General features: G+C 46.8%; 1 protein-coding gene and 1 long non-coding RNA gene across 3 annotated transcripts in view; one reads left to right on the plus strand and one right to left on the minus strand.

Annotated features, from left to right (window-relative positions):
• Positions 1 to 15,785, minus strand: part of G3bp2 (G3BP stress granule assembly factor 2) — a 75,564-nt gene that overhangs the window by 51,404 nt on the left and 8,375 nt on the right. The window lies entirely within an intron of this gene.
• LOC119088663 lies at positions 5,321 to 8,734 on the plus strand. Its single transcript, XR_005092353.1, has 2 exons — positions 5,321 to 6,319; positions 8,174 to 8,734. It is a non-coding gene; the product is annotated as an uncharacterized LOC119088663 (long non-coding RNA).

Genomic DNA, 15,785 nt, shown 5'->3' on the forward strand with positions numbered 1-15,785 from the left:
CTTTTCTCTTGCTAATCTGCCTTTTGCCAAGACTCATAATTTCCATGCAATAGAACCTAAATGGACAGGGACCAAGGAAAGGATTCCCTTTCTCAACAATCCTACATTCCCAGTAAGTCTTTGCATGCACTGAATTTGGAATCTTCATATAGATCTTCCTATGCAAGTGAGCACTGAGTACTATTATGGAAGCCACAGCAGTGTGACTATTCTAAGTGCGCCTGCCAAGACCACACACCTGGAATCTGTTATTAGCACTGCATCGGACAACAGAGACAAGCCAAGGGACCCAGAAGAAATTTCCATATACTCCTACAAAATAAACTTTGACCATTACTACAATGAATAAAAAATTACCTAGACAAAGAAAGGAGGACAACTGGTCAACCTTGGAAGGCTAAAAGCAGAGTGCAGGGAACTATGTGATCCAAAGTTACATTTAAGTTTTAATTACTATGCCTTAGAGATCCATGAAACAAATATGCCTCTGATCTGCAAGTCCCTTGCCCAAGGACAGATAGTTCCTGAAATACTGGAGACTACTGTTTATGAGAGATAAGAAGCCACATGTTTTTCACTCCCTAAACAAGTTTTGTTTGACTCCTCTGCACCGATGTGCTTGATCACATGTTAGCAGGAGGTTTACAGGCAGGGAATATGTCAGGTTGCACATTTGCCCCTGATTGGATGCAGGCTGGGGGTATGTCAAGATGTATGTTTGCCCCTGATCAGACCTGATGGGAAATACTTAAACTGTTGTAAACTGTGACTTGGGGCTATTTTCTAGAAACCGAGACGGACCTGGCCAGAACTTAATTAAAGCTTGCTTCAAATTTGGCTTTAAATTGATGTAGTGGTCTTATTCTCGACCAGTGGGATTAACAGAACTAGTCCAGCATGATTCCTTCATTATCCACAGTGAGAGGCACTTTGACCACTACATCCATCAGAATAGAATCTACAGGAGGAAAACAGAGCAACACTTAAGACACACTTAGCTGAAGGCCATTCTTTAAATCACCCAGTCTTTTGTAGCCAAACTGAGTCATTCCCCCACCCCCACCCCGCCCCAGAAGAAAGGAAGTAGGCACCCACAGGCTATCTTCTGTTCACACTCTGTCTTGCCTATGGCTTCAGGTGGACAGAGGATGTGCTGAAGAGTCTAGTCCTCCACTCTGCTCTATGAGGTAACTTTTTAAATAAATGAACAAAAGTGAATGTGTGTGTAAGGTTCTCTTAGCAGAAGCCATTGTCCCAGGGCTTCAGAGACTTACTGACCATTCAGGGGACCTGCAAGCACACAGAGACAACGTGACCAAAAGCAGACAGAGGACTGGCACCCAGAAAACACCGCCGGAGCCCTCCAAACAGTAGCATTTACCCTTGCCAACTGTCATCGGGTCTTTCCTTCCTGAATCCTTCCGTTCAGGGAGTGTTTCCTAAGTGTTCACAAAGGCCAAAAACTAAGGTGTAGAGGGCTGCAAACTAGAGAGAGACTTGAGTAGCTGGCAGAGACAGCAAATAGACTTTGAAGGCAGTGGGCGGGGGCTGAAGGACCGGGAAGAACCAGCTCTGGGACTGGAAAGAGGTCCAGGTGAAAAGGACAGAAACAACAGGCAGTCCGAACATCCGGGAACTGAAAACATCCGTCCAAAAGTGGGTCTGAAACAGGTAATACAAGCTGGGTGTGGTGGCGAACATCTGTAATTCCAGTAAGGTGGATGTAGAGGCAGGAAGGCCGCCAAGACTGGAGGGCCCTACGGAGTGAGTTTCAAGCCAGCCAGGGCTACATCGGGAGGCTGTCTCAAAAAACAAAAATCCACACTAAAAGCCCAGACAAGCAATCAAGGTGAGGGAGGAGGAACAGGGGCCGGAGGTAAGGAAGGGTGGTCAAGCAGATGGGGAAGCCTGAAAGGCTTCTTTCTTTTCTTTCGGCTGGGGCTGCAGCTCAGGGCTTCCCAGGCTATGCAGGCAGGCACTCAGCCCCGGCGGTTAATCGGCCACAAGACCTTTCCTTTGTGTCCCTTCCCACCCCCGCTTTGCGATTGTCTCTATTCACGTCTCCACTGAAGGTCATTTCACTTTCTTAGTGAGTTTAATTAAAAGGTAATTTCAACCTACATCTCATTCCTTTTGAGACAACGGTCCTGTATAGCTCAGGTAACCGGTCTCCTGCCAATTTTTTCACCTTGACAAAGCAAATAATCCTCTATACAATGTCTGTGAAAGTTTTATTAGTCTTTTGACCCCTTGGCCTGCCCCAAGAGCCGAACTCTCAGCCAAGTTGAAGGAGAAAATACCCTGGGGGGATCATTTCCGGCCCATCAGAGTCCCAGATTAACTTAATTGCTTGACTTTCCCCTCATTAGAAACTTCCTCAGAAAGGCAAATCACTCACTTCAGGAAAGGGAACACCCACAAAAGCCTGGGCTGTACCTTCAGGCTAGGGAAGGTACAGGACCCCAGAGTGAAGCAAAATAGCAATTCACTGTTTTACCATTTCAATAGGAGCCAGGAATTCCAGCCGGGAGCAGAAGGAGTGGCCTTTGTACCTTCCCCCGCGTTCTCCCGTTATTGTTTGCTGTCGGGTCCCCCGGCAGAACCCGAGTGCTGCTGCAAAACAGATTAGAAGCTGTGCTGCTCTGCTAGTCCGTCCTGGCTGTGAGGGATGAGCACCCCCCCCCACCACACACCCCCATGAGGAGCTGGAGGTGTGAAGGCCAGGCGACCGTGGGGAGCTGAGGAGGCCTCTGGGCTCCTCCTAGGTCACTCCCAGGATCTCTTGAAGGCAAGTCCTCCCGTCTGCAATTCCAGCATGCTGGAGGCCGGATGCAGGTCTCTCAAATTTCTGAACCCCTTTAGGCTACGGTATTTACCGTTGTCTTGTTCTTGAGACAGAGTCTCACAGTGTAGCCCTGGCTGGCCTGGAGCTCGCTATGTAGCTCAAGCTGTCCTTCTGCCTCAGTTAGAAATAAGTTCGAGCTTCAAAGAGACCACCACTCCAACTGAAGTGTCTAGACAGGGGGCAAACTTCACTCTTTAGCAAGAGCGTGTGCTGGAAGAGCAAACACACAGACAGGAAGCGCGTTTGGCTTTTTTTCTAACTCCGGGGTGGCTGAGTATTTTCCCTATTGGCTAGGGTCCAAGTTGGAGGGTGGGGAATCACAGCTCCAGGCCATCAAATTCCTGGAATGCTGCAATGCGCCTTTGAATAACCAGGTGGCAGAGATCAAAACTTTCGAAAGAAAGTCCTACAAGATGGGGGGGGGGGGGGAGAGATGGTTGTTCTTTCAAAGAGCCAGGGTTTGATTCCCAGCACCGACCTGGTAGCCCCAAACCACGTGCAGCTCCAGTTTCAGGGAATTCACTGGCCTCTTTTGGCCTCGGGAGCGGCACACCATGAATGCAGGCAAAACACCGTACCCATAAAAACAACAGAGAAAAGACCCCCTAAGTCCACCTCCAACACACACACACACACACACACACACACACACACACACACACACACACACACACACAGACCTACCAAAAACCAAGTAACTAAGTGTAACTGTTTTTTGTTTTTTAAAGATATGTATACAGTGTTCTGTCTGCACGTATGCCTACAGGCCAGAAGAGGGTACCAGATCTCATTACAGATGGTTGTGAGCCACCATGTGGTTGCTGGAAATTGAACTCAGGACCTCTGGAAGAGCAGTCAGTACTCTTAACCTCTGAGCCATCTCTCCAGCCCCAAGTGTAACTGTTTAATGGGAGAAAAGTGTAATAAAAGATGGGTCTATACAATGACACCAGACTCCGGTCTCCAGAAAAAACACCACCTTGTCACACAGGTTAGAGCAAAGGATGCAGTTCCGAGACCAATGAGGTGAGAGGCCATTCCTATTTTCTCTATAAAGGACCATCGGTGCTTAGTGTCACTCTAAGCCTAAGGTTAAACGAGCCAATTTTTAAAAGTGCTGATGAGGCCTCAGTCCTGTCAAACAGATATTAAATTAAAAATTTTATTTTTCACACTTTACAAAATTTATTCAGAGCACAAGTTGAGTGAAAGAAGATCTGTAATCCGATAATAAATGCTAATCTTGAAAATAAAAGCATAAACATCCTAATTTAGCGAATTAGCTAATTGGATTTTACTATGACTGCTGGCTGCTTTCCAGGTAGTGTATGCATAAAATACATATTTCCTTCATAGAGAACTCAAACGTCTATGTCACAAGCCAACACTCTGTTACTGCCATCAGACTGGCTTGGGAACATGTCTGGAGCATCTGCTTAGCTGCTTATCGAGACAGTACCATCCCTGGGCAGGCGGGCCTGGGCTGTATAAAAAAGGTAGGAGCTAGCAAGGCAGCCGGAAGACCAGTGCTCGAGCAGCGTACCCCGTCGTTTGTACTTAGTTCCTGCTTCCCAGTTCCCAAAGGATCAGCCTTTGGTCACAGTGCTTACCACAACAGAAAAGCAAACTAGAACCCTATCCTTCTGCCTCTCTGGACCTGGATGAGAAAGGATCCGCATGCTTTACTTTACTCCGGCCCCTAGCAACAGGGCTGGCAAATGATCCTTACATGCTCGGAATAAAAAGCCCAGTGCACCCAGAGTCCAACAACAGCCAACAAGAGAAGGTCCTGAGGTAGCCACAGCGGAAGGTAAAGGAACCTCGCTTATAAACCAGCTGACCAACGATGACATCATTCGAGCCCCCGGGGTACAAATCTAGCAGCCGGAACCCAGCACTGTTGTTAATTGAGAAGCACATCTTCTGGCCCACATTACCAGGGAAGCAGCGCCTCCCAGAGGCCAACACTTGGGAGCAGCAGTCATTGGTGAGGGTACAGGCATCTGGGAGAACAAAAGGATTTACTATTTATTATGGTCCAGCTTATTACCCCCATTTGGGATATTCTCTCATCCAACTACTAACTAAGCCAAGGCCTGTTGAGCTTCCAATATCATATAAGATTGGGCATGCTCAGGTCAATACAGGAATAGATTACAGGAATCATTTCTATCAAGTTCAAGTGTGATGGTTCTTTTCTCCTCCTCCTCCTCCTCCTCCTCCTCCTCCGTTTTTGTTTTGTTTTTGAGACAGGGTTTCTCTGTGTAGCTCTGGCTGTCCTGGAACTCACTCTATAGATCAGCCTGGCCTTGAACTCACAGAGATCTGCCTGCCTCTGCCTCCTGAGAGCTGGGATTAGAGGCATGTGTGCTGCCACACATGGCTGCGTTTCATTTTTATTACTTACTTACTTATTTATTTATTTATTTATTTATTCATTCATTCATTCATTCATTCATTCATTCATTCATTTATTTTCAGTTCTAACACTCCCTGCCTTCAATTTTACGAGAGGGAAAACTAAAAGCGGCTGAGGCGATCTGGATGGGACAGGCAGTAAAGCAAAGCTTATGGAGCATCTCGGCAAATACCAGGCACAGGACCAAGTGTGGGGCTTGACCTGCTCCTTCTCATTAAGACAGTGTACACAAATACCAGCACAGAATGGGGGGGGTGGTGGTGTCCTGGGCTAAGTTTTAGGCTGCTGGATAACCCAACCTGAGAACCAGGAGGGCAAGAAGTCAGTCTCCTTTTTCTCATGGGTTCTGCCAAGATCAGCGAGCTTTATAAGGCTATAGACACAATTGGGGGAATTCTGTGACTAGGTGGACCTCTGAGCCTACTGGCTAGTTTTCCCATTTCACAAAGATGAGCAATAGTAAATTGACTGGGTAAGTAAGTCACGTGAGGACGGTCATCAGAAGCAGCCAATGACAAGAGAGAGAAGAGTAGAAGTGAGGGGGTGGGGGGCAGGGGACAGGCCAGATACAGACCGGCCGCCCATCAGACTTGGTCCCTGGGCTTTGCCACCTGTCACATGACTTAATCTCCTTCCTTCAGTGGCTTGCTCCTCTGTGACAAGGGCTAGGGGCCACAGACGCAGCTCCGTAGTACATGCCTGGTGTGTGTGTGAAGCCCTGGGTTTGAGCCTCAGCTCCCAGAAACAAACAAGTAAAAGATGAAGCCAGGCATAGTGTCTCATACTTCCAATGCTGAAAGGAATGCATCCAGGAAGCCGAAGCCTGAGGACTGACAGAAGCTTAGGGCCCGCAAAGGAATTCTATCCAGGCTGGAGCACAGTGTGAGGCCCGGCCTCACAACACAGAACAAATATACAAAGGAAAAGGGTGAAAGTGGGTGACCTGAGGGAGACAATCTACATGAGGAACTCAGTACAGCGGTCAGGAGGACTCAGAAACGACACTAACTGGAACTGTGCTCACATAAAACAGATGACTCCGGAACATTTTCACGGTAAGACAGATCAGATTCATAACCCTCCCACATCCTTACATTTATAAGCTAAGCCAAAAAAAAAAAAAAAAAAACCTAACACACACAGGAAATAGGAGCAAGGGCTATTGATTGGACCAAGATTGCCAGGAAGACTAATCCGGGCTGACAGCTGAGCCGTGAGTCCTTGCTGAGTTTGGACTGGAGTCTACACAGACAAGGCAATTGTAGGGTTAATAGCGGAGAGGCCACGGGTCCAGAGAAAGCTGGTCACATGGACAGGGAAAGGACTGACTTAAGCTAGAAACCGTGAAGCCTGACCCAGACAGACATGCAAGCCCTCACACATGCTGGCACATCCTGTACATACTACATGCAAGCTCTCACACACGCTGGCACATCCTGTACACACTACAGAGCCCAAGTGCTGTCCTGAGTACTTCTTGACTACGTCCCTGAACTGAAGATGTCCCTGTGTAGTTACGATCACCCCTCCTTTGACTTGACAGTCCAACAGGACAGGTCCCCAAGCCCTCACAGATCTCCTTTGCAAGCAATGACGTTTCAGAAAGCCAGGACGGAAGTGTAGCTGGATATGGAGATGCGTGTAGGAAAATCAGCAAAGCCTTAGTCATTTAAGGGACTCAGAGGTCTCTGACAATTGAACGGCTGTTTGAAATGAGGGGCTGAAAGAGAATGAGGGGCTGGAGGGGTGGCCCAATGGTTAGGAGTATTTGCTGTTTTTCCAGAGGACCTGAGTTTGATTCCCAGCACCCAGAGCAGGTGGCTCACAACCATCCAAGGGATCCATTGCCCTCTTCTGGGCCCTGTAGCATGAATCTTAAAAAGTTCTTCTTAATAAGAATCAAACCTGAGGCCAGTTATTGGGGTGAACACTGGAAGATCAGAGAGACAGAACAAGCCACAGCTAACCTCACCTGGCCAACTTCTCAGCTGGTCTTGTTTCCTCAGACTGGAATCTTCTGTGTCCTCATCCCAATGGCTCTCAGCTGAACTGCTGCTAGAAGCCTGAAAGCTTAACCAGCCACATGCTTAACCAGCCAAATGCTTCTAGTTTCTGGTCCTCACGCCTTATATATCTTTCCTTTCTACCATCACTCCCTGGGATTAAAGGCATGTGTCCCCATGCCTGGCTGTTTCCAATGTGGCCTTGAACTCACAGAGATCCAGAGGGATTTCTGCCTCTGGAATGCTAGGATTAAAGGTGTGAGCGCCACCATTTTCTAGCCTTTGTATCTAGTGGCTGTTTTGTCTCTGACCCAAGATAAGTTTATTAGGGTGCACAATATTTTGGGGAACACAATACCACCACAGGCCCCTGAGGGCATCCAAACACATGCTGCATTCATTCACAAATATACATAAGTAAAAAATAATAATAATAAATTTAGCTAGGGATGGTGGCACATGCTTTTACTCCCAGTACTTGGGGGCAGAGGCAGGTGGATCTCTGTGAGTTCGAGGCCCACTGGCATACATAGCAAGTTCCAGGCAAGCAAGGGCCTCAAAGTGAGATCTTATCTCAATTAATAATATATTCTTTTTTTTTTAGTGTTTTTTTTTTTTTTTTTTTTTTTTTTTTTTTTTTTTTTTTTTTTTTTTAAGACAGGGTTTCTCTGTGTAGTTTTGGTGCCTGTCCTTGATCTTGCTCTGTAGACCAGGCTGGCCTTGAACTCACAGAGATCTATCTGCCTGGCTCTGCCTCCCGAGTGCTGGGATTAAAGGCGTGTGCCACCCAGCAATAATATATTCTTTTAATATGAACAAGAAGTCATACACTATATGAGTCAAGGCTGTGTGTATCCCCCGGTGAGCTGTTACCGAGTCTTACTCATTTCTTGTACCTCTTCTAAGGGAGATGATCACTCTAGAAACAATTGCTGCTATGAGGCACTTGAGAAGGCCACAGCCACGTCTCTCGGGAATGGCCGGATTACAAGATGATCTCTTCAAACACTTGACCTTCAGAAGGAGAAGCTGAAGATCTCGGTCTTCCACCAAAACACCTGCTCTGGACCCCACTCAAGTCCACTTGTCCTAGACCATTAGTACCTCCAGGGCCTCTCGTCACTTAGGGTGTTTGTTCCTACATGGCTCTCAGAGCTCTTGAGGAACAACACAACAGGGTCACCTCACCTCAAGGGACCACTATTCTTCCCATGGATACTCAAAACTGTCAAAGAGGGTCCTTCACCAAAAGCCTAGTTCTAAATGGCATCATCTCACACGATGCAGGTGGTAAGGCAGGTAGTTTGTGATCCGGGTGTCTTTCCAGGACCTCTTAAGTTACCCTGTTTTCCTACTCCAAAATGTAACTTCCATAAGGGCAGTAATTTTGTCTGTTTTAACCATTACTAATCAGCAATGGCACGGCTCTCAGCCCACGGTTGTTGAATAAATACAGATAAAGCCTGAGTTCGAATCCCTGTCTCTTTGGCCTTATAGTTCTTCCTAATAAACCAAACTTTATCTTTCTTAATTTTGTCTTGTCTCTTCATCTAGTCATCCACCTGACATTAAAAGGAAACGATAAGATGAGCAAAGGGAAGCAAGGTCAGAAGGATGGTCATGACGGAATCAAAGTGGAAGGGATGACATTTGGGCTCAGGCGCCAGCCACAATCGCAGCCCCTGGCTCTCCTCAAGTCAGTTAGCAGACTTTTCAGGACTCCAAAGATGCTTCCCTTTCACAGCTGTCTCTGATGGACATGCTTTAGGAATCTGTTCTTTGTGATTATTAAAAAAACAAAAATAAAAAGCAGAAGGGACCAGGCACAAAGGCAGGCAGATCTCTCTGAGTTCAAAGTCAGCCAGCTACATAGTGAGACCCTATCTCCAAAGGAAAAATAAAGCTAGACAGTATTAACAGTATAAAGAAAAATCACCCAGGATCTTCCCATAAAGATATTACTTTTGTTGTTGTTGCCTTTTTTTTTTTTTTCTTTTTTTTTGAGATAAGTTTGTAAGTACTATGAACCAGATCTGGAACTTGCTATTAGAGCAGACTGGCCTTGAATACACAGAAATCTGTCTGCCTCTGCCTCCCAAGTATTCTAGGATTTCTAGGATTAAAAACATGCGCCACCATGCCTGACCCAAAAATATAACTACTCGTTTTGTTTGTTGTCTTTTGAGACAGAGCCTCTCTTCATAGCCCTGGTTGTACTAGAACTCACTATGTGGGCCAGACTAGCCTCCAACTCACAGAGATTTCTCAAAGGGTTCACAGAACTGGGCTTCTGCCTTCTGAGTGCTGGGGTTAAAGGTGTACACCACCAGGCCGGGCCTGACTCTTTATTCACACGTTATTGCACGTCTTCCTAAGTTTCCGCTGTGTACATGTTTTAGTTTTTATTCTGTGTTTGGGTGCTTTGCCTGCAAGTATGTCTGCGTGCTGCATGCTGATTGGTGCCAGAGGAGGCCAGAAGAGGTCATCAAACCTGGACCTGGAGTCACAGGTGTCTGTGAACCCACACTAGAGCGCTGGCGATTGAACCAGGTCCTCTGAAAAAGCGGCAGGTGCTCTCAAGTACTGAGCCTCTTCCCAGCCCCTATCTGTTTAGTTTAAACAAGCTGTGATCGTTCCACGCATGTAACTCAAACCTGGTTTGTTCCTCTCTTAGTACCGTACTTTATTTCTGTCATGTACTGATATTATTACTTCATGACATTCAGTGTAAAAGTTTTAGTTAAATGAAGTGAGATTCTGCTGCCAATCATCATTAAATGTTCATGCTCTTTCAAACTAACTCAACTGCAAGGCAATTTTAAAATTCCAATTCTTAGAACTGTCAGGAGGGGAAAACATTTTTACAGTTCCCTCTTCCTTTCCGTTAAATATTTTAAAAACTACAAAGAATAACAATGACTGTGTTTATTTATAAAGCTGAGCAAATGTCATTATTCTCTGACCCGGTCCTTGGGGGAATAAGTGAACAATCACAAGGCCAATACAGCTCCGCTGTCTGCGCCAGGGAGGGAGGAGAAAAGATCCAAATCGGAAGAACTCTGAGACAAGCTTTTATCCGAACATGACGCTGTTTCCATCTAGGTGGTTTGGAGTGTTGTTGTTATTGGTTGGTTTGTTGTGTTTTGTGTGTTTTGAGACCGGGTCTCTCTACAGAGCCCTGGCTGTCCTAGAACTCTCTATGTAAACCAGTCTGGCCTTGACTCACTGAGACCCACCTGCCTCTGCCTTCCAACTGCTGAGATTAAAGCATGCAACACCACTTCCAGCATTGGCTCCATTTTTTCTTTCTATTAAGATGCCCACACCAAAACAAAACAACAAAATTATTATTTCTCAGACCCTCTCCCAACTACAACTGGATACAATTCTTAGGAAAATGGATGGAAGTCAAAAGACTGCTTCTTGGAATGTTTTCCACTTAGGAGGCAGAGGAGCAACCACCAGGGAAGCAGGAAAGAGCACTCACTATTCACAGTGCAGGGTGTTTTACTCAGTACCAGAGCACTTGCCTGGCATGTACAAGACCCTAAGTTCTAGTCCCAGCACCACAAAAACAAAACAATGCATACACACAGACACAGACCACGAGTGCAACTTATTAATTACAAAGACCAGCACCTGGGTGGGAGGTGGAGGCAGATGGCAAGTTCAAAGCCAGCCTGAGCTACATGATACTCTCTCTTAAAAAAAAAAAAATCACTAATGATGGAAAAATGTGATGTGCTGAACTCTCTGCAGAGTGTAGAACCTCTGGACATGAGGCTGAAACAAGAGGAGACCTCGAAAGTTGAGGAGGGAAAGAGAGAACCCACTCTTTTCTTTACAGTTTTGTTTTTTAACTAGGTGTATATGTGTACGTGCAGGTGAATGCAAGTGCCCGGAGAAGCCAGAAGAAGGCATGGGATGCCCTGGAGCTGGAGTTGCAAGTGGTGTTTGGAAGCTCCTGATAGAGAAGCTGCTAGGAACGAAACTCTGGCCCTCGGGAAGGGAAATCTTTGAATCGGGGCACGGTCTCAGCAGCCCAGGAAAGGATTCTTTATTTGACGCGTACCGAGTTTTGCCCGAATATCTGTACAATGTACCACTTGTGTCCTCATGCCGTGGCGGTCAGAAGAAGGCACTGGATTCCCTGGACCTGGAGTTCTAGATGGTTGGGAGCTGCCATGTGGGTGCTGGGAACAAACCACAGGTCCTCCACAAGAGCAGCAAGTGTTCTGAACCGATGAGCATTTCCTTAGCGCGCCCAAGTCCTACTCTTCTCTTTTTAAAAGAAATTATTCTTTTGGGTTTTTGTTTTGTTGTATTGTGTTTGTTTTTGTTTTTCAAGACAGGATTTCTCTGTGTAACAGTCCTGGCTGTCCTAGAACTCTCTTTGTAGGCCAGGCTGGCCTTGAACTCACTCTGCCTGTCTCTCTTCCCAAGTGCTGGGATTAAAGGTGTGTGTGCCACCACTGCCCATTTTAAGAAATTATTCTTTTTTTTTTTTTTTTTTTTTTTTTTTATGTTTACAGTGTTCTGCCTGCATGTGTTCCTGCAAGCCAGAAGAGGGCACCAGGTCTCATTACAGATGGTTGTGAGCCACCATGTGGTTGCTGGGAATTGAACTCAGGACCTCTGGAAGAGCAGTCAGTGCTCTTAACCTCTGAGCCATCTCTCCAGCCCCAAGAAATTATTCTTGATTAAAGACAACTAAAGGTACAGAACATCCAAATGAAACATTTAATCCAGGACCAGAACAACAACAACAACAAAATCCCTCTTAAAAGGGTATTTAGTAAGACTACAGCAAAAAACTTTAAAGGTCTAGAGACAAGAAAACAGCAAAGCATCACAGCTAATTCCCTGGTTTGATCACAGCACTGTGTTATTTAAGAAAACAGTTTCATCTTCAGGAATTGGATGATGAAGTCTTTGGGGGCATGCCAATAAACTCCTCAGGAATGGCTAAGGAGGAAATGTATATATTTGCAGAGAATGAAGTGATTAAGAATGCTTCCATTCGAAGGATCTGGGCGAAGGGCAGAGGAATTCTGTATATAGCCTTTGCAGTCTCTCTCTGCATTAGTTCATTAGTTAGTTAACATTAGTTCAATATGAGGTTAGAAGTGTAAAGGATAGGGAGGGAAGCCTTGCTTGGTAGATTCTCTTGGTTCCTCACTTTTATCCTTTTTTTTTCTGCCCAGAAGAAGGACATAATTCGGGAGATAGAAGAGCCAGCAGGCAGCCACAAAGCATGGTGGGGGTTCTGACGAGCAGATGGAACTTGAAGCCCCATATGATATGCTGGGGCTTGACCCTGCACTGTCCACTCCGTGTTCTGCTGCACTGCATGGGGACCACAGTGCAGGCAGCGAAGTCCAGCACTCTGCCCCTAGCCTTCAGGTGTAGCTCAGAGGTAGGTCACTGGCCTACCACGTGTAAGGCCCTGGTTTCTATCTTTTTAAATTAAATCTTATTTTATTTGGTGTTTTGCCTGCTTGTATGTCTATGTGGGGGTGTCAGAAGCCCTGGAACTGGGGTTACAGACAGGTGTGAGCTGCCATGTGGGTGCTGGGAATTGAACCCGGGTCCTCTGCATGAGCAGCCAGTGTCTTAACCGCTGAGCCATCTTCCCAGCCCCTGCCTAAAGCTCATGGAGGGGTGGTGATTTTCTCGAGGCCACAATTCTAAAGAGGCGGCAGTGCAATGAAAACTGTGTAGATTTGCAAAGGAAATGTGCCTTTCTGCTCTAGTCCACGCTAAAGGCAGGCCTCACTCTGTGAAACAGGAATTCCAAGTCTCAAATGAGCAATACACGGGAGAGAACCTCGGGGCTTGGTACAGAGGACAGAGAGATTCCAATGTTTGCTGAATCAATAACTCAAAAAAAACTAAGCACATCTGTTTTTCAGTGTTCTGGTACAGTGAGCTATTTTAAGCACGGGCGATGGGGGGGGGGAATCACTGTATTTATGTGGGTGACTCGGGCTGCAGATATTAGTCAGCAATTTCATCCAGTGTCTTGGCTCTCCCCGTTCTCTCCCCTTCGTCCCATGCTGCCTAGAAGCCCTGCGACCCTTTCCCAATGAGCTCTTCCGACTGTCTACCTCCACAAGGAGGGAGGGAGGGCAAGGACTCCAGGAAACAAGTCCTAGGCTCCCAGAGCCGAGCAGGGGCTGAGCTTCTCTAAGTTCCAGGCAGAAGAGCAAACGCTGCTGCGTGGACCTGAACGGCAGCCAGATCAGCCCGTCTGTCACACAGGCCCTGCTGTGGGGCCTCACCCACGGACCTCCTCCTCTGAGACTGCTTGGACAGCCTACTCCTACCTCACCGACGGAGGGCAGGGCGTTAGGAACGTTTGCTTTTCAGATCTAGATGGACTTCGGAGCAATCCTGCCCCTTTGGAACGACGGACTTGAGAAGATTACTTTGGATCCCCTCCACCCCCACCCCATGATGCCTAGCCAGGGACTGGGAAGATGAGTCAGTGGTTAAGAGCTAACATAGGCTCAAATGCAATGTGCTAAACGCGTCTCTGCCCTGCTTTGTTTAAAACGGTGTGGATTCTGAACATTTTAAAAAGAAAGATCCTGACATCTACCATACCATCAAATTAATACCAAAATACCAGCGACGTCATTTCGCTCTGGCCCAGATTCTAGGCCCAGACCTAGTTAGCAGCTTTCAGGAAGGAGGATGGCTGCAATGACCTATGGGGATTTTGGATCTCAGAGATTTTATTGTTTGTTTTGAGACAGGGCCTCACTGAGCTCTGGTTGGCCTACAACATCCTCCTGTCTCTACCTTCTGAATGCTGGGGTTCAAAGTATGGACCAACCATATCTGGCTTTTCTTTTTTTTCTTTTAGACAGGGTTTCTCTGTGTAGCCCTTACTATCCTGGAACATACTCTGTAGACTAACCAGGCTGGCCTCGAACGCAGGATCCACCTTGCCTCTGCCTCCCAAGTGCTGGGATTAAAAATGTGTGGCACCACCAACTGGCTATTTTTTTTTTTTAAACAATTATGTGTGGGAATGTAGAATGTCTGTGTGGGGGGGGGGGGGCATGCATGACACCATGCGCATGTGGGGGTAAGAGGAAAACCTTGTGGAGAGAGGTCTCTCCTTCCATCTCTAGATGAGTAAAGAGGATGGAACTCAGGTCACCAGGTCTGTATCATCAGGTGGCAATCACCTTTACCCCCGGAGCGATCCGCTCAGCCTGGATCCCAGGTGTTTTACAGCAGATAGGAAATACTTGGTAGATTTCTCCAGGACTTGGTTCTGGGTCTCTTTGGGTCTCATAGACTTTGTGGCGGGTGGGGAGGAGGTGGAGAGGGCCAGCTGGGGGCTCTTTCTAGCTCTTTACCTTCTGTCTTAGCCAATGCTCTATTGCTGTGAAGAGGCACTATGCCCAAGGCAGCTCTTATAAAAAAGCAAGCATTTCATTAGGGACTTGCTTACAGTTCCAGAAGCTTGGTCTATTATCATCATGGCGGGGAGTGTGGCGGCATGCAGGCAGGCACTAGAGCGGTAGCTGAGAGCTACTTCCTGATCCATAGGACAAGAAAGCCTGGCTTGGGCTTTTGAAACCTCAAAGCCCACCCCCAGTGACACACTTCCTCCAGCAAGGCCACACCTCCTAATCCTTCTAATCCCTTCAGATAGCGCCACTCCCTGGGGACTGAGCGTTCAACTGTGAGCCTGTGGGGGCTGTTCTCACCACCATATCTACCTCCAGTTTTTCCCTTGCAGATAAAAATATAATCCGATGCAAAATTCCTTTGATTACAAACCAACATGCTCTGTTGAAGCATCTGCAGAGCCACAGAATGGATGCGAGCAACATGCCAGTGCACAGCAGCAGAGAAGAGAGACCAAGGGGGAGCGCATGGCGTCACATGTGCACCCACACATGCTCTTCTCGCTCTTCCGCCTCTCATGCCACTGTCCAGGCTTCCCCCCCCCCCCCCCGGAGTCACTGGCAGGGAGTGACGTCTACACCCAGCTCTCTTCTGTCATCAATGTACCTGTCTATGACGGTTCTGTAAGTTATTCAGCTGAGCTCTTCCTGGTTATCTGGAGGGTGTAGTCATGAATCATAAGGCACCGGCACCTCATAATCAACTCCACTAAAGAACTAGAATTGGGGGCTGGGGAGAGAGCTGAATGGGAAACCACATGCTCAGCACGTCTGCAACCCTTGGTCTGAGCCCTAGTACCACACACACACATATACATACACATATACATACACATATACACACACATAGACACACATATACACATACACACACATATACACACATACACACATATACACACACATACACACATACACACACATATACACACATACACACACATACACACATGCACACACATACACACACACATACACACACACACATACACACACACATACGGGGGGGGGGTGAGGGGGTAGGCGGTGTTATTAAAATTTAAAAAAACAAATAAACCTGGAATTGAGGAGAGGGAGGGGATTTTGAAAGTGTA

The sequence above is a fragment of the Peromyscus leucopus genome, chromosome 10, assembly GCF_004664715.2.
Source record: "Peromyscus leucopus breed LL Stock chromosome 10, UCI_PerLeu_2.1, whole genome shotgun sequence".
Taxonomy (NCBI): domain Eukaryota; kingdom Metazoa; phylum Chordata; class Mammalia; order Rodentia; family Cricetidae; genus Peromyscus; species Peromyscus leucopus.